General features: G+C 37.7%; 1 pseudogene; it reads right to left on the bottom strand.

Moving 5' to 3' along the window:
- Positions 1-1720: 1720 nt before the first annotated feature.
- The window catches only part of LOC122808214, a 209645-nt pseudogene continuing 191868 nt past the window's right edge, over positions 1721-19497 (bottom strand).

The following is a 19497-nucleotide window of genomic DNA, read 5'->3' as shown; positions in this document are numbered from 1 at the left end:
TAATAGATTAAGCCATTTAAACCCAGGTAGTGTCAAACAAGACAAACAGGCAAGTATCAAGCTTCATCACTTGGATAAAACTCCACCTGTCGTTAAAATTCAACCCATCAATTCATGCTTTGTAGGGGGAAAAGGATGACTACATGAGCACCCACAAATTCCAATATAGGATCAAGGGCAGCAAGTTCCTACATATTCATTGGCTTTCAGGTGATACGAAGGAGTGAAAATAAAAAAGTGCTACTAGGCAGCATGATGCATTTGTGCAGATTAAGTGGGTTTGTAACCCAGTGTAACATCTGAAAGGTTACTGTTAATTAACAGTGAAGAACTACATATGGCACGGCACCCTTCTACATGGAATACATGAATCCTTGCATACATGATGGCCTCGCAGAAGAAGATTCGTATTCAGAGTTACAAAAATGTCCATAACTTCCAAGCTTCATAGGAGCAATCAACTCTGGTGGCATAGAGGGATAAAGACCTAACTACGGCCCAGCCACCCTAGGTTGGATTAGCTGCTCGTTTGACTGAAGGAGTAGCAGTAAGGGATGGGTGAGCCTGTCTGGGGAGAGAGCACTCATTGGTGACACTCTCTAATGGGAGGCATGGTCCAAAAAGGGCAGTTGCTCTTGGCCATAATCAATAACCATTGTGGGAGGGAATTGGTAGGGTATATAAAATTAAAAAACTCAAGATCCATAATCAACCACAGTAGCTCTGGAATAAGTCCGGAGTGGATAGAAGGAAGCATGTTAGACTTAGAGTGACCATGGGGCACTGGGGTGAGGTGGGGGGGGGGGGGGGGGGTGGGCTGGTACAAAAATTAAAAAAAAAAAAAAAAAAAAAAAAATATTCAGAGAATCCATATGATGCATACCCAGAAAGAAAATGGGGAAACATCACAAATTTGCTTATACAAAGGTTTCCTTAGGTACACTTTTGCTGTGTGCTGTAGCCCAGTTATAAGGTAGGTTTAGTATCTTACCTTAGCTAGCCTCAGTGCAGGAGGACACGTTGGGCCTCTGAATCATATATCTGAAGTATTTCTAATGAAAGACATAAAACCTTAGTAAATGCGCAAGTCAGAAAACTTAAATTAACAGCAGATGATGCCGATTTCATGTAACACTCCAGATGCCAACTGATAATTCATCAAAATTCACAGCAGTTAGTGACATTTGACCTTTATATCTTCAGTGATTATTTTCACAATGGCACATGCTTTGTCAAGAAAATGCTGGTGTACACAAACACATTACTTCACTGTTTTTACTGCTGAGTCATTTATCTAATTGTTGTGCTACAAGTATATACTTCTTTTTAATATTTCTCTCCATTGCAGTTACAGAGAACTGAATACCCCTCTGTGAACTGATAGCAATGATTTATTCATCACATTTACTGGAAACAGGCTAGTCAAGACCAAGCACTGCATTTTCATTTTTAAAAGTTATTTTCCTTCTTCCTGTTTGTACAACAGTGAGTTATAAATGTCCAGAGGCAAGTGCTTTCCTCCTTTTTTTACTTGCTCATAAAGGATGCAGGATGTAAATTACATTGCCTTCTGTCACAATTCATTTGCAAGGAATGATGGGGATTTATTTTGAAATTCTGCCATGCTTACAAGATTTTGTAAAGGCCGGATACTCTTCTTAGCTTCTCTTTGGTGTTCGTGCGGATTAACATAGCCATACTCTGTAGATCCTTGAAATTTCTACTGCCTCCTGCACCAAGTTTTAAGCTCTGTCCTATAGGCTGGGGTATACAGCCCATAAATTATAGGTTCAGAACAAGTATTAAGGAGGCCAAAAAGAAACAGTATGTGATTAACATACTCTAGAATTCTTATGAGCATTTCTGGTTGAACAAGTACCTTAGCCCTAGCAGGTAATATGGAGTCCAACAGAGAGTAAACAAGACTACAGTAATAACTGTCATTTTTAGGGTCTTCATTCGGGCCTCTGGAATATGGTGACTTACACTTCTTCGTAGGCAGCTGTTGTCATCTATTAAAAAAAAAATCAATTACTTTTTCTAAATTTAGCTGATTCCTGCAGAAGTTAACTATGTGCCTGACTACTGATAGCCAAGCAACTGCAATCTCACATCAACTTGTGACTAGTACACAGTAACTCTTGACCCTCCATTGACTAGCTGCAGTTACCTATAAGATTCAGTCTTTTTTCTACATAACGAGCCACATCTGCTATTTACAATTCCATGTGCTACATCTATTCTGCAAACAGTATCATAAATAATCTGCTACATGATGCCTGTATTTGTGATGCCAATGTCTTGTACTAGTATTCTTCTAACCAGCTGTGACTATTTTACCAAATACCATAATGCTGTTACTATATCTCCAACTATTTTGCTCAAGTCTGTCCAGCCATAGACTGCTTGCAAACATTCTTCCATTAAATTTCTACTGTCTTGCCTAATACCTTTTTGTAAACTTTACCTCTTTATCTCATATGAAAGGCAGAAATATCAAGTAGTATTCAACAATGTTTTGTCATAGGAAACAAAAGAGCTTGTTAATTCTGCTCTCCACAATTTGTCAATGAGTTGATTAACCACCTTGCATCAAGACTAGTATGTTATATATATTCTGCTCCTGTTCTTTGAGTTGCATCATATCCATTCCTTAAATATCCTGCACATACCTCTCAAATGTACAGATTTTCACAGTATGTAATGATTTTTGCCTCATATTTCTGGTCTGTCTCATAATATTTGTGGTTTTCTGGCAAATCATTGAAAACTGAAGCCACTAAATAATGACAGATATGAGTTTCAGACCATGTCATAGTGTAGTGTTCTGCAAGTATTGCTGTGTAACATGATGAATCATAGATATCTGAACTACGCTAGAGCCAAGCTGATCAGTCCACAGAATTAACAAGTGTGCACACACTTTTACGGAGTTGCATCTATGTATTTCTGGCACTTCTGTGGAACAATATGAGTAGGGCAAAGCACATTATCTTCACCTTGTTCAGACTGTCAGTCCAGATAATTAATCCAGTACAGTGTGTGTGTGTGTGTGTGTGTGTGTGTGTGTGTGTGTGTGTGTGTGTGTGTGTGTGTGTGTACTCACATGAATAACTGTTTGTGTGTCTGTGGATACTGAGTCAGTATATAAGTAGTGCAACTGGATGTACTTCAGTGTTTATTATGATAGTATGTATGTGTGTGTGTGTGTGTGTGTGTGTGTGTGTGTGTGTGTGTGTGTGTGTGTGTGTGTGTGTGTGTGTGTGTGTGTGTGTGTGTGTGTGTCTGTGTGTGTGGTCACATGAATGTCTAACACAAGTGTTAGTGTGATTGCATGTGCTTCAGTGCTTCTATGACAGAGTGTGTGTGTGTGTGTGTGTGTGTGTGTGTGTGTGTGTGTGTGTGTGTGTGTGTGTGTGTGTGTGTGTGGTCACATGAATGTCTAACACAAGTGTTAGTGTGATTGCATGTGCTTCAGTACTTATTATGACAGTGTGTGTGTGTGTGTGTGTGTGTGTGTGTGTGTGTGTGTGTGTGTGTGTGTGTGTGTGTGTGTGCCTGTCTGTCAGTCTGTCTTTCTGCCTGTCTGTGTGAGTGTGTATGTAGGACCGCTGCTTACTACCTGATGTGACTTATGGCTTGTGTAGGTGGGGAGATTATGGATGCTGAGTGTGCTATAAATTTGTATGATTGTGTTTGTCTGTGTGCTTTTGCATGTGCCTGTATGACTGACTGTACGTTGTCTGGGGGCAGGAGGGTGTGGTTGTGTGGGTAATTGTAGGCACCTACACTACTTATTTGTGCAGGATGGTAAAGAGCTCCTCTAAGTAACAAACTACTAAAATGAGTGATTCATAGTTATACCAATTAAGTATTAATGGGATTCAGTGTCATGCAGGTTGTACAGGATTATGAAACACATTAATTCTGTACAGCACAATTCACATTATCTGAGTAAGGACAATTGAACTACTGCAAGATATGACTATGAATTTCACCCAAGGGCAACTGTCATCTACATACCTCTACCATCCATCACACATACTATTGCTTTGATTATGATCATGCAAAGGTAGTCTGTGATGTACTACTGTGATGTGGTACTGGGATGTGAAACTGTACTCTAACCTATGCATAAGAGCAGCCAAGTTTTGTTAAAGGGATTTCCCCATGTGTTATTTACCATTTCTCCCATTTTGGTCTACACAGCCTCACATTTGCAAAGTGGCACCTGCAGTTGGTATTGGCCTCTCTCCCAATCTCTAAGCAATGCCGAGGAAACCCTCATCACAGCTTAATACTGCTGGGTCACATGTTTAACCCCTAAATGTCTGGCAATTTATCATAGAACTAAAGCTATGAATTGTAACAAGTTTCATATTGTAGCCCAGAGTTTGATACTTTCATTCTCCATTTGCTTACTCCATGAGGCTAAACAAGTCACTTATTCAGACATTGTTTCTGCCTCAAACCTGAAAATATGCTTGGGCGTATTAGGTTACCTGGATAACAAATGATAAAAATAAAAGAAAATGAAACTGCCAAGCACATGGGATGTAGGGAGGATCATATCCTTAGGTCTTAGAGCGAATATTGTGGAGTGCAAATCTATCTAATTTTCAGTGACAGCTGTGGAATCCAAAGTCTTTAGCTGAGTATTTTTTTTTCCTCAATTGTGGTCTGTGACTATATATCTCCTTTTTCTTATATGCCTGATTTTCTGCTCAGTGTGTTTAAGTGAAAAACATTTAAAAATATGCCAGTTAAGTCTGTCTGCACTACTGAAGAAGTAAATGTCAGTAAAGAGAATTGTTCTGTAGCTTATGTTAAGTATTGATAATTTTCTTTCACAAAGTAAAATAGTAATGTTTTAAGCAGCCTATTTTTGAAATAATCATTCAGATACTTTACAGGAATAGTATCTCTGTAGACATTAGATTCATGTCAGTTTGCCAATGACAATCTTAATGATGGACATCTCATTGATAGCCACTTACCAAAACACAATACAGTGATCAAAGCTATCAGTGTGTGCATAGGAAATGATTTTGAAGGGGGGGGGGTAAGTTCTCCTGCACTTTTCACACCCCACAAGACTTATACATCTGCCAAATTTAAGGTTGCACAGCATTAGAGTAAGGTAATTACTACCTCCCCCACTGAAGTTTTGCATCCTTAAGCATGGTATAATTTGATACACGCACAAAACGAAAACCACATTTCCAAAGATGTATATATCAGATAAAGAATGTGTTCTAGACTGGATACTAACCACAGAACCTTGTTAATATCTCTCCTGCAAGTATTCTGCGAAGCTCTGTAAGTGATGATCATTCTATTTATGCTATTTATTTTATTTATTTATTTTACATTTGTTGACTGGGAATGCCTGACTGAACCTAAGCCCTTTTTCATCAGAGGCCCGGGGAGAAAAGCTCCAGTAAATACTTATAACATTTAATCATTATTACAGATATTATACAGGTAGAATAAGGCAATCAGCTAGCAGACTACAGTTACATTTGTGAGAGTATTACAGAGTACATTTCATCATCATACAAATATTTTATAGGTAGAAAAATGTTAAACACAGCTAGATTACAGCCACAACATTTTTTAAAAAAAGTAGTTGTTAGTATAAAAGCAACATAGGGGTAAAAATTTTTTTTTTTTTTTTTTTTTTTTACAATTAATCTAACAGGATACAGTACAAGTATAAGAGAGAGGAGTACATTGATTAGGGAAGTGAAAGTAGAGAGTTTTCAAGGAGGGTTTGAGCATTGGCAGATCCATTTCCTGTTGAAATATTCTTTTAGAGTTAGTTTAAATTGTTTGGGATGTGTGTGTTCGAATTTCGAGGGGAAGTTTGTTCCATTCAATAGAGGGGTGGTAGCTCTATAAGTTACATCCTGCTTTAGATTTGGGCTTATAGATTTTTAAGAGTCTTGGGAAGAGCTGCAGAGGTTTCTTGAAGGAGCATAGTGGGAGATGATAGAGTGTAAGGCTGGACAGAATGATGGCTGGTAAAGAATTGAGTGTATGGTTTGGAGCTGAGAGAAAAGGAGCAGGTGAGGCAACTCAAGCCAGTTTAAATATCTTAGAGAGAGACAGTGGTGAGATCTGTAGGATTGTTGAGTTGCAAATATAGCTACTTTGTGGTATGTAGTCTCAAGTCTAGTGAGGAGAAAGGAGTTAAGGTTAGTAAGGATTTGTGAGCAATATGTTAAGCAGGGGAGAAGGTAAGCATGACTGAGGGCTATTCTAGCTTGACATACCTGTGGAAGCATGGAGGTGTTTAGGTGAAATGGCAGTGGAGTTTTTAAACAGATTGTTTAATGAAATCTTGGAAAGAGAGAGGATGCCTGAGGAATGGAGAAAAAGTGTTTTGGTACCGATTTTTAAGAATAAGGATGATGTGCAGAGCTGTAGTAACTACAGAGGGATTAAACTGATCAGTCACAGCATGAAGTTATGGTAAAGAGTAGTGGAAGCTAGGTTAAGAAGAGACATGATGATTAGTGATCAGCAGTATGGTTTCATGCCAGTAAAGAGCACTACAGATGGGATGTTTGCTCTCGGAGTGTTGATAGAAAAGTACAGAGAAGGTCAGAAGGAGTTGCATTGTGTTTTTGTAGACTTAGAGAAAGCATATGACAGGGTGCCCAGAGAGGAGTTATGGTATTGCATGAGGAAGTCGGGAGTGTCAGAGTAGTATGTAAGAGTGGTACAGGATATGTACGAGGGTAGTATGACAGCGGTGAGGTCTGCGGTGGGAGTGACGGATGCATTTAAGGTCGAGGTGGGATTACATCAAGGATCAGCTCTGAGCCCTTTCTTATTTGCAATGGTGATGGACAAGGGGACAGACAAGATCAGACAGGCGTCCCCATGGGCTATGATGTTTGCAGATGACATTGTCATCTGTAGTGACAGTAGGGAACAGGTGAAGGAGACCCTGGAGAGATGGAGATATGCTCTAGAGAGAAGAGGAATGAAGGTCAGCAGGACTAAGACAGAATATATGTGTGTGAATGAGAGGGAGGATAAATGAATGGTGATGATGCAAGGAGTAGAGGTGGTGAAGGTGGATGAGTTTAAATACTTGGGATCAATAGTTCAGAGTAATGGTGAGTGTGGAAGAGAGTTGAAGAAGAGAGTACAGGCAGGATGGAGTGGGTGGAGAAGAGTGTCAGGAGTGATTTGTGACAGACGAGTACCAGTAAGAGTGAAAGGGAAGGTCTACAAGAGGGTAGTGAGACCAGCTATGTTATATGGGTTTGAGACAGTGGCACTAACAAAAAGGCAGGAGTTAGAGCTGGATGTGGCAGAGTTAAACATGTTAAGATTTGCACTGGGTGTGATGAGGGTGGACAGAATCAGGAATAAGTATATTAGAGGGTCAGCCCAGGTTGGAAGGTTTGGAGACAAAGCCATAGAGGCACGATTATGTTGGTTTGGACATGTGCTGAGGAGGGATACTGAGTATATTGGGAAAAAAATGCTAAGGATGAAGCCACCAGGTAACAGGAAAAGAGAAAGGCTTATGGATGTGGTGAGAGAGGACATGCAGGTGGTTGGTGTGACAGAGAAAGATGCAGAGGACAGGAAGAAATGGAAACAGATTATCCACTGTGGCGACCCCTAACGGGAACAGCCAAAAGAAGATGATGATATAGTAGTCCTAATTTAAGGCGAGTTTTCCTGATACAATTATTTATGTGGAGGTCGAATTTTAGTTGATCATCGATTGTGATACCAAGGAGTTTTGAGCTAGGTTCAACTACAATAGGAGTTTTGTTGAGTGACTGGATAGTAAAAGAGGACTTTATGTGGTTGGCTGTTTTAGGGAGGAAGAGTAGGAGTTTTTTTTTTAAGGGTGAGGATGAGTTGGTTGTTGGAGAACCATGTTTCTACCGAGTTAAAGGATGACTGGGTAGCTGTTAGGAGTTCGGAGTGAGAGTTTGCTATTGTTATGACTGTAGAGTCATCAGCATATTGTATAATAGAGGAGAGTGGGCAGGAGGTATAGAGTAAGTTTGTGAAGATGTTGAAAAGTAATGGCCCTAAAATGGATCCTTAAGGGACACCCACTTGTATTGGAAGGGGAGTAGATAAAGCAGTGTTCCATTTTACAGATTGGTATCGATCTTTTAGATAGCTTTCAAACCATGCCACTGTATCAGGGGAGAAGTTGAGGTTAGACAGTTTGTTTAATAGTAGAGAGCGAGAAACAGTATCAAAGGCCTTTGAGAGATCAAGAAAGAGACAAGAGATACGTTTTTGGTCATCTCTGGTCAGGGAAATAGTAGGGAGAAAAGATAGAAGTGCACTATAGGTGCTATGCTTTGGTCGAAAACCATGTTGTGTTGGTGTAAGTAGATTTTCCTGAGAGAGATGATCCATGACTTGAGTATGTATGTATTTTTCAAGAACTTTTGACAGAGCAGAAAGGATGGCAATAGGTCTAAAGTTGGAGATTTCAGTGAAGTTACCTCCTTTGTGGATAGGTAGGTTATAGAACTGTTTCCAGGTGAAGGGTACTTTGGATTCTGAGATTGCGCGATTAATGATGATAGAGATAGGTTAGGCAAGTGAGTGGGCAGCTATCTGAAGAAAGTAAGATGGGATGTTATCAGCAGATACTGAGCATGGTTTCAGTTTGGAGAGTAGGGTTCGGATGTATGTTGTGGAGATGGGCTTAAGGAAGAAGATTTTGGGAGGGGTAGTTGAAGAGGAAGCTGGGTTTATAGGGGGTCATTGTATTGGAGCTAATAAAGAGTTTGGATATAAATTCTACAAAGTAAGTATTGAAGGTGTTGGCAGTTTCTACTGGTGTCTTTTCTGGGGTAGGGATGGGTGAGGTAGGGTTTCCAGGATGAAGTATTTGATTGATAGCATTCCAGAATTTTTTTGGGTCAGATGATTTTAGTGTTATAGGGGGGTTATAATAGAATTCTTTTTTGTCTTTATTGATAAGTCTTTTGGCCAGGTTTCTTTGTTATTTATATCTTTGTAGGTCACACAAAACAACTAAAAACATATTTCAGTATTGTGGGGAATTAAATAAAAAAGACACATTCTTATCCACCCCGACAAAATATCACTAGAAACCACTAAAAATCTCCCATTAGATGAAGTCATAAGCTTATTCAACAAAACCTTTTTAATGTGCTATTGTAAACCAAAAGGAGCAAAACTAAGACTAAGACTACATCAATAGTGTATTCTTCTCCACCATCTATCGCAAACCTACATACTCAAACTCCCTTCTCCAGTTTGAGAATGGGCACCCTGTGCATCAGAAAATATCCTTAGTCAAAGGCCAAGGGGTGAGACTAGCCTGCATGGTTAGCAGGATGGAAGATTTTCAGAAGGAAAGGGATGTTTTATTGAGTATGCTTTTAAGAAGAGGATATCTGAAAGAATTTGTTACACCTTTGTTGGAAGAAGTTACTAAAAAGAGATTAGAGGGACATTTTGATCCCTTATTAGGAATTGATATTACCAGATTGTGTGCACCATTGGAGAACAGTAACAACCATACTGGTCATGTTCACAATGGGCTCATCCTCACATACACTCCACAGTTCCCACTGATTCGGGACATTGTTTTCAAAAACTGGTTCATCCTCAACAGTGATGAAAGCATAGGTCTGAAGGTTGGTGAAGCCCCCGTAGTGGTTTACAGAAAGGACACCAGCATCAAGAATATCCTTGAAAGAAATCCATTTAGTAGTACCACCAGTTTTCATAAAATTGTGTTTTTTTGGCAAATTAGTGACAAATAATTAAAGACTGAAGTTAGAAAATAATGACAGACATTTGAGTTTCAGATTTCCTACCATTCAGAAAATTCATACTAATGAAAGACGTCTATTAGCTTTCTAAGTTTGTAAGAGCAATATTTTAAAAATTGTCCTTATTTTTGGGCCTTTGTCCCATTTCTTTGTATGGCTTTGTCCAGATTTCGTGCTCTGAGGTTGAGAGGTATGACAAATGTGTCAGGGCCATCACAAGTCAGCCAGAGACATTTCAAACTGTGACATACTTGTTGCACCCCACTCCCCCATGTAATGACTCTGGATGTGTCGAAGCAAGGCAAGGAGTAGTTATGCAGTGTAAATGTGCAGAGAATCCCACCCATCCAAGGTAGACACAAGTACTAGAGTGGCTTTTCATCTGTCCTTGATTTTTACAGAATGGTCTGGTTTCTGTCATATTTTTTGTACTGTTGAGTGATGCTTATTACTCAAAGTGCCTGTTGCTCTGTGTTTAAGTAGCAATACTTTAATGACCATCAGGTAAGCATGGCTGAGATTGCAAGATGCAAGTAAGCTTTAATAAGCATACTGTTAAAGAATTGCCAACATTGAAAGCCTTTCTGTTGCCATGTAGAGAATACTTAACTAGATAATATATAAGCCTTGGGTATTGAAATGCATATGCCAGTATTTGTAATAAAGGACAGAATTATATTATTTTAAGAGTCTCATTACACTTGGAGACTTCCAGTCATCTATGCAGGCTTTACCCGTAAACCGAATGCCAATCGCGTGGTCCATAAACTGTACAGTAATCCTTTTAAGCAATGTATCTTGAGCTTATTTCTTGTTTGCTTTTCATTTTTTACTTTGATCATGTTTTCCCCATGAAACAAGTAGATGTCAGGCAGCAGGTCTTTTTTTGGATAAGGAACATTTTTTCAAGAGATTTCTACTTCCAGCATGTTACTTGTTACTTTAATAAAGCTGAATATAAATTACAATTAGAACTGCAGTGCAAGAAGTGGTTTGAGATGAGTGCTGCTTGTTTTTCTTATACTTGATTTTGACTGGCATTCCATTAATGTATTTAAAAAAAAGTAATTTATTTTTTCATGCCTCACAACCTTTTTTGTTTCCATCTAGATATTAAGCTGTCATGCAGCCAATGCATTGAAATATTTTTATTCTTCTACACTTCATTTTGTCTTGATTGGACTCTCATAATGACGGTTTGGCACACAGGGCAGTATATTTAGTTTTTGTGGTTTGCTACTACAGGTGTGTGTGTGTGTGTGTGTGTGTGTGTGTGTGTGTGTGTGGTAGGGAATACCTCAGGCCTGAACCCTGTACCTTGTATGCAAGTGTTAAAGACCTGAATTCCCTACCCACCACCATTTGTAAAAAAAAAAAAATGCAGATTTTTGCCTCATATTTGATCTGACCTGTTCCTCATAATATCTGTGGTTTGTAAATGTTGCAACGCTTGATATTGGATGGTGCAGTGGTAGCATTGTTGCCTCACAGCTGCAGATTGTCAGGTTTGATTCTTGGCTGGGTTGCCTTCTTTGTGGGGTCTGTATCTTCTCCCTGTGTTTGTGTGGGTTTGCTTTTGTGTCCTCCCATGTTACAAAGACATGTCTGCATTATTTCTTCCTGGGCCTCTGCTGAATTTTTTTTTGTTCCAAGTCAGACTGTCCTGATTAACAAATGTTAAATAAAATTGACAGGCATTTGAATTTCAGACTTCAGGTTTCTGAATGTTTAATTCCTTGCATATTTGATGGTGCAGTGGTAGTATTGTTGCCTCACAGCTATAGGTTTTCTGGTTTGATTCTTGGCTGGGGTGCCTTCTGTGTGGAGTCTGCATCTCCTCCTTGTGTTTGGGTGGATTTGCTCTGGTGCCCTGTCATTTTACAAAGATGTGTCTGCAGTATTTCTCCCTGGGTCTCTGCTGAAAATTGTTTTTGTTCTGTCAGCAGTAAAATTGACAGGCATTTGAATATCAGACTTCATGTTCTTCAGAAAATACATAGTAACACAACCGTAACACAACCTTTTATTCTAGCAATTTTCTAAGTTTATAAGATGAATATTTGAAATTTATCCCTAATTTTGGGACTGTATTCCCCCATTATTGGCTTTGTCCACGTTTTTTGTGCTAAGGTTGACAGCTATGGCAAGAACTGAATTCACTGAATATGTTTGAGGGCTGTATTCCCTCATTACTGGGTTTGTCCAGGTGTTTTGTACCAAGAGGTTGACAGCTATGGTGAGAATTGAATTCACTAAATGATAGCCATTTAAGTTTCAGTCTTCCTCTCTTTTACAAAGCAGCTGATTTGGTGTAGTGGTATGTTGCTCTGACTGTTTTGCACAGGGACCTTGGCAGTAAAATGTATGGTGGTAACACAGCATTTTATTCTAGCAACTTTCCAAGATTATACAAGCAGTGTTTAATGTGTCCCTGGTTTTTGGGCTTTTGACCCCCCCACCTGATACATTTTGGCTTTTTCCAGTTTTCTTGTGCTGCGAAGTTGAGATGCAGTTGAGTATTGAGTAGATTTTACAAGGAGCTGACAGCTGTAGGGGAACAGAAGTTTAGTGTTGCTTAAGTGAAGCTGGTTTGCCTTGTTAATAGCACAACGGGTTGTGTACTTGCTTTTGATGCAGAAGGCTGTAGGTTCTACTCCCACAAGGGGTGGATGCTGCCATACTGAGAATGTTCTCCTTGGTGAAGATACTAACTATGAGTCTGTTATCAGTTTGTCATCCATTTCCTCTTGCAATATTACTAGCTTATTTTTTTAATGTAATATAGGCAATTTATTCCTAAGGGCAACAGACACTTTATTTTTCGATGAAACTATGAAATATAAAGGTGTTTGCTAGCAGCAACCTCTTCATTAGTTACAGATTTCTTTAATGTGGAATTATTTAGATGACTTTTACTTCTTCAGATATTGTGCATATTTACTGATAATGGAGTGTAGAATTGTGCATATTTACTGATAATGGACTGTAGAATTGTGCATATTTACTGATAATGGTGGACTGTAGAATTGTGCATATTTACTGATAATGGTGGACTGTAGAATTGTGCATATTTACTAATAATGGTGGACTGTGGAAGTCTGAGTAAATGTTCAAAACAAATTTAAAACGCCCTCTAACAACTGTACTGTACAAGGAATATAATTTAGTACAATGAGGAAGGTGTATCAAAGAGCACATGTATGTTTCATATGCAAGGGGCCTATGATTTGAAAACAGCCCAAAATTAATCTTTATCTGCCACTGGCAAAATGTATTTTCTTTGAATGTAGGTTTCAATGCTGTTTCAATGAATGTGAGTTTCAAGGGCAGAGAAGTTTTAATGCTAAGTTTTCATTGTGAGACTGCATTGCTTTGTTTAGCAGATGACTTAGTGTTTGTGCTGTAAAATACAAAATAAAACTTTCAAATGAAGTCCAACTCATCATAGAAGTAAAGCAATATGCACATTAGTGTTTATGGTAAATGGACTGAAATAGCCAAGTAATGGTTCATTGGAATGGCTGCAGAGGCTCCATTCAACCATGATTTTGTCAGGGGGAAGGGCAGCAAACTCAGATAGGCCCAGCTGAACTATACCTCCCAACTGTCCAGATTTTCAAAGAATGAATAGATTTTTGCTTCTTATTTTTGGTTTGTTCTTCATAAAATTTGTAATTTTCTGGCAAATCATTTAGGAATTAAGTCACTAAATAATGATACACTGAGTTTCAGACTTCATAACCTTCAGAAAAATGCATGCTAAAGTAAGAACTGTTATTCTATCAACTGTCTCAATTTATACAAGAGCAATTTTTAGTACTGTTTATATGTTCCCCCAATATATTTGGCCTTGTTCAGATTTACTGCATTAACAGGTTGAGAGGTACATGCCAATAAATTGCTTTATAGAATTAGGCATAGCCAACCTCTCAACTGTCCCCGATTTTGGCTCAAAATGTTGCTCTTCCCCCTAATAATCCCTCCGAAAAATAGCAATTTTGGAAGGAAACACGGAGGGTTTACAATTAAGAAATAACTGTAATAATCAAAGTTATAGATTACTTGAAATGCATGTAGATTCTTTTATTTTGTCAGCTGCTCAAGTTAGCAGTACTAATTTTAAAGTGTCCCTTCTTTGACAGGTTCCCAGCTGTATTGTGTGGCTATTTTATATTTTTGCATCACATGTTTGGTCCATTTTTCATAAAATTGTGTTTTTTGGCAAATTAGTGACAAATCACTAAAGACTGAAGTTAGAAAATAATGACAGGCATTTGAGTTTCAGATTTTATACCCTTCAGAAAATTCATACTAATGCAAGACCTATTCTATTATCTTTCTAAGTTTCTTAGAGCAATATTTAAAAATTGTCCTTATTTTTGGGCCTTTGTCCCACTTCTGTGTATGGCTTTGTCCAGATTTCTTGCTCTGAGGTTGAGAGGTATGACAAATGTGTCAGGGCCATCACAGTCAGCCAGAGACATTTCAAACTGTGACATACTTGTTGCCCCATGTAGTGACTCTGGATGTGTCCAAGCAAGGCAAGGAGTAGTTATGCAGTTTAAATGTGCAGTGTCCCCCCCCCCCCATCCAAGGTAGACACAAGTACTACAGTGGCTTTTCATCTGTCCTTGATTTTGCAGAACGGTCTGGTTTCTGTCATATTTTTGTACTGTTGATTTATGCTTATTACTCTGATTTATGCTTATTACTCAGAAAGTGCCTGTTGCTCTGTGTTTAAGTAGCAATGCTTTAATGACCATAAGGTAAGCTTGTCTGAGATCGTAAGATGCAAGTAAGCTTTAATAAGCATACTGTTAAAGAATTGCCAACATTGAAAGCCTTTCTGTTGTTGCCATGCAGAGAAAACTTGACTAGATAATGTATAAGCCTTGGGTATTAAAGGACAGGATTCCATTATTTTAAAAAGCTCATTACACTTCTTGGAGACTTCCAGTTATCTCTACAGACTTTACCCGTAAACTAAACAGAATGCCAATCATGTGTGTTCCATAACCTGTACAGTAATCCTTTAAGCAATGTATCTTGAGCTTGTTTCTTGTTTGCTTTTCATTGTTTACTTTGATCATATTTTCCCCATGAAACAAGTAGGTAGTTGTCAGGCAGCAGGTCATTTTTGGATAAGAAACATTTTTACAAGTGGGGGCATCACAGAGATTTATACTTTCAGCATATTACTTGGTACTTTAATAAAGCTGAATATAAATTATAATTAGAACTGCAGTGCAAGGAGAAGTGGTTTGAGTTGAGTGCTTCTTGTTTTTCTTATACTTGATTCTGACTGGCATTCCAGTAATGTATTTAAAAAGTAATTTATTTTTTCATGCCTCACAACCTTTTGTTATTATCTAGATATTAAGTAAGCTGTCATGCAGCCAATGCATTGAAATATTTTTATTCTTCTACACTTATTTTTGTCTTGATTGGACTCTCATAATGATGGTTTGGCACCCAGGGCAGCATATTTAATTAAAGTTAGTTTTTGTGGTTTTTAGCATAGCTCCTCCCCTTTCTAGTTGGCCACACCCTCCCCTTGACCCCACCCATTCAGCTGTCTCCTGCAGCCCCCCTTTGATTTGAAGTCACCAGCCGCCACTGCCGGTAGACTGGGAAAAATTACTAAATGTGGGCAGTGCATGCAGTGTAAGCACATATTAGAGGGAGACAGGGTTTTACTCAAAGGTTATGGATGGGTTAGATTATTTCAGAAATACAATTGTGGTAGTAAAAAAGTCATTTATGCCAGCATTTGTCAGACTTGTATGTGCTTCTATATCGGAAAAACCAAAAATGCTTTCAGAACCCACATTTATCAACATATTTATGATATAGATAAATGTAACATTACAAATGCATTAGCCAAATATATCAACTTTTACCCATGTCACTATTTCAAGTTTATAGTTCTTGAACAGATCATCATAGATGAAAGGAGTGGCCCTATTGACCATTTACTGGAGTATAAAGAACTATTATGGCAATTGAGGGTCAATGCCACCACTAGCCCATATGGTTTCACTTAGCAGTTTTTTTTAATTAAAAGCAGACTTCTGCATTTAAATATTCCATGTTTTTTCCAACTATGACAAGAATGTTATTGATTTTATCTGTTCTTGGTTATGTAAATATAGTTATAAAGAGATATAACACTTAAGGTCAAAATTTACATGACTTGCTAGTAAAATGCATTAAGGGAGCCTGTACCTTTAAAAAGTGGATGTACTTTTTACAGTTTTTTAAATTTATTTATTGCACTGGTTATATAAGACTCAGTGTGTAACTTGATTTTATTCTGAAGAAGTCATAGTTAAAAATTGACGAAAGCGGTCGATAAAATTTTACTTTTCCTGGTTGTCCAGTTCGCTTTGTATTTTCTTTTTAATGTACTACATAATTAGGTCCATCACATAAAGGAGTTAGATTAATATATATCCCCCACCTTATATCAGAAAGAAAATTATGAAGCAAAGAGATCAGGCATGGAAGAAATGACAACCAATATAAATCCCAATGCAGCCTTTAGAGTTACCAACACCTAAGAAGTAAAGCAAGAGGTGTAATATAAAATAAGTTGAAAAACTCATACCAGTCTTCAACAAGCCCACTGCAAGAATCCCAAAATGTTCTGGTCATCCATAAGCAATCTCTTGAAACCAGGATCAAAAGCTCAGCCTTGCCCATTGTCAGATAAAACTGATTTTAATACTGTATTCATATTCAGTACATACGTTATAACAAATGCCAATATATTTTTCATTCACTCTGTCTCCAGCAAATGCTATTGGGAAACCCTTACAAAACTTAAAATGACATGACTAGCAAAACATATTCTACAGATGGAATACAATCCACATAGCAATAGAAACTAGTCTGTATCCAGTAGCTATAACTGTAAATCACTCCATAAATTAATATGTAGTTTTCTCCTTCTGTAAGCAATTATATATTATCCTACTGTATACAGGAGATATTCCCTACTGACCTCACTAGTGATAAACCTGTAGCTTGCTCTCTTATAGGTTCATAGATTAGTATTAGGCTAACTGCCCTTGCGAGCCATTTTAAACCTAGCCAATTATCCCTTGTGAGATCAAACCCTGCACCTTGTGTTTATAAGGCAAACACCTTAACCATTAGGCCACCCTCCCAACTCCTTCTAAAAAGAAATTCAAAATGAGTATCCACAAACATCTCCTCGACTATCTTAACAAAACTTATCTATTTTCTCCAGCTCAGCATGGTTTCTGTCCTGGTTATAGCACTGAAACTGCCCTTCTAACATTTTTAGAGTCATATTAATCAAAAACACAATCAAGGGAAACAGTCACATCTGTATTTCTAAAGATATCCAAGGCATTAAGACATCCATCCAATATTTCTATACCTAACTCAACAAATACAGTCAGTGTCTCCATTGACAAAATTCACTATCAAACCCATACCAGCAGGTGGTCCACAAAGATACATAGTAGAATCCCTACTTTTTAATTTCTTTATAAATAAAATTCACACTGCCACAAAGTCCATGGTGATACAATACACAGATGACTCAACACAAATTTTTTGTATCATAAATATTAGTAACCTCCAAACAAAAAAATAGCTTTAATTCTTTACAATAGAAATTGGTTTAAACACAATCTTGCCTACTCCTAAAAAAATAATGCTGTTTATTTTTTTCTCCAGACAGTGTAACCACCGCAACTTTAATACAATGTAAACCAATAGAATAAAATTAAAATAGCAATTTTACCACAAACAAAGCTCTGGGGTGCAATCTTTAATAAAAACTTAAAATTTAACCATCACATCCAATCCGTGATTAAAGAAATAGCTCTTCTCTACAAATCTAAACCTTATCTAATTAATCAAGCCCACATTGCTACAACCCACAGCTTTCTTCTTCTAAACCTCCTGACTACATTAATTGTTAATTGTTTTTATTAATTTTCACTCCCCTCAAATTGGGAAAACAGGGCAGCAGATTTATAATTGGATTACTGAATTTGATGCATACTTACCTAACAAACCTCACCACTGCCTAAACCTTAAAAACTCAGTGACTTGAACTGTGTTACATTCACTCATCTTAAACTGTTCACAATAACCTCTGCAAACATGAAAATTTTCAAGCTGCTAATAAAATACTACAATGATGTATGCCCCAAATACAACTACACAACCAGAATCAAAGCTTAGTACTCAACAAAATCAACAAATCATAATCGTAACTCACTTCACTCAGTGCACATAGCAAAATTATGGAACTCTACCCCTTCCACTATCTGACAAGTCCCAGTCCTTACATACTTTAAAATCTCACTTAAATCTCACTTAAAGAATATCTTCAAATAAAATGGCCATGTCGATGCCCCCTCCTCAAGACTAACATCTCTATATACTAGTCATTATAAATTTCATCACTTACAAACTCTGCTAATGAAATCTTTAACATAAGAGTGATATAAATAGTGTTTACCCATCAACAATGCAGCCTTATTAAAGTTAACTTATACATAGAACCACGCCGAACCACTCTTAATACTCTGTTTCAGAGATTATTCCTCTCTACTATAATCACCTATTCATTCATTATAAATTCCTGTGCTCTCAGTTCAAGCACAATGCCATTGTAAATATACAGGATTATGATCAGGTTGCCAATCATATGCCATGCAGACTCCACATAGAGGGCACCCCAGTCGAGAATTGAACCTGAGAACCTCTTGCTGTGAGGTGATAATGCTAACCACTGCACCATTCTGCTGCCCCTGCTGTTGAAATTCCTGTATGTGTACATATTTTGCTCTGTTTAACTTAGCTAAAGTATAAAAGTAATTGGTGTCAGCAGAGGGTACCTTACTATTTTTGGATCTGTTTGTGCCTTACTATATTTTTGGATCTCTGTTTGCACCTTAGTATTTCTATATTTTTACTCTTGCCAGGCGTCCATTGAAAAAAGGATATGCCCATTCAGACTTTTCAATAAAAAAATGAAAATAAACTAAATAAATACTTTGAAGAAAAGTGAGAGAAACTGCCAGAAATCTATTGCAGTGAATTTAGATTATAATATAATTGCTGCAGTGATGTTTAGAATGCATGTAGATATGCTGAAACCCTAAAGCAGCCATGACATGAAGAGTGGTAAGGTATCTTCCCTTCCCCCTTTTCAGAAGGGAGTGAGAAGGAGAATAGCGTATAGGAAGACATTTCTGATGAACAGGTTTTGGAGAGTTGTCCAGTCCTTTGGACACAAATTCTGATGTACTAATGAAATAAATGTGTTAACACTTCCACGAGAAGATGGAAAACTGTCCAAAGAATAGCAGCAATACTTAGCATTAATTCAGTCTTCCCTGGTGGGCTTGTTCCATCATCCCCTACCTAAAAATATACTAATTTGAGGCATTGAAAAGGTCTGTATTACAGTATCCTGGCATCATTTCAAGGTATTTTGTAGCTCTGAAAAATACAGTGTTGTGTCCAGTGTGTTTTTAACACTTTAGCAAAGAAGTTACATTCTATGCGGAGTATGAGGATGTGAGTATTAAATATGATATTATGTATCACTATGTACCACAGGGATTTGAATCATAGGGTGTGTACTTTTAAAGGAGTTGTCATTGGTGGGTAAACATTCAAAATAGCTTGATGTGTTAAGTACGTATTGTCACAT

Source organism: Protopterus annectens, chromosome 8.part0 (genome assembly GCF_019279795.1).
Source record: "Protopterus annectens isolate FY-2018-M chromosome 8.part0, PAN1.0, whole genome shotgun sequence".
Lineage (NCBI taxonomy): Eukaryota > Metazoa > Chordata > Ceratodontiformes > Protopteridae > Protopterus > Protopterus annectens.
The sequence above is the reverse complement of the archived record's forward strand: the minus strand, read 5'-3'. Positions and strand labels throughout refer to the sequence as shown.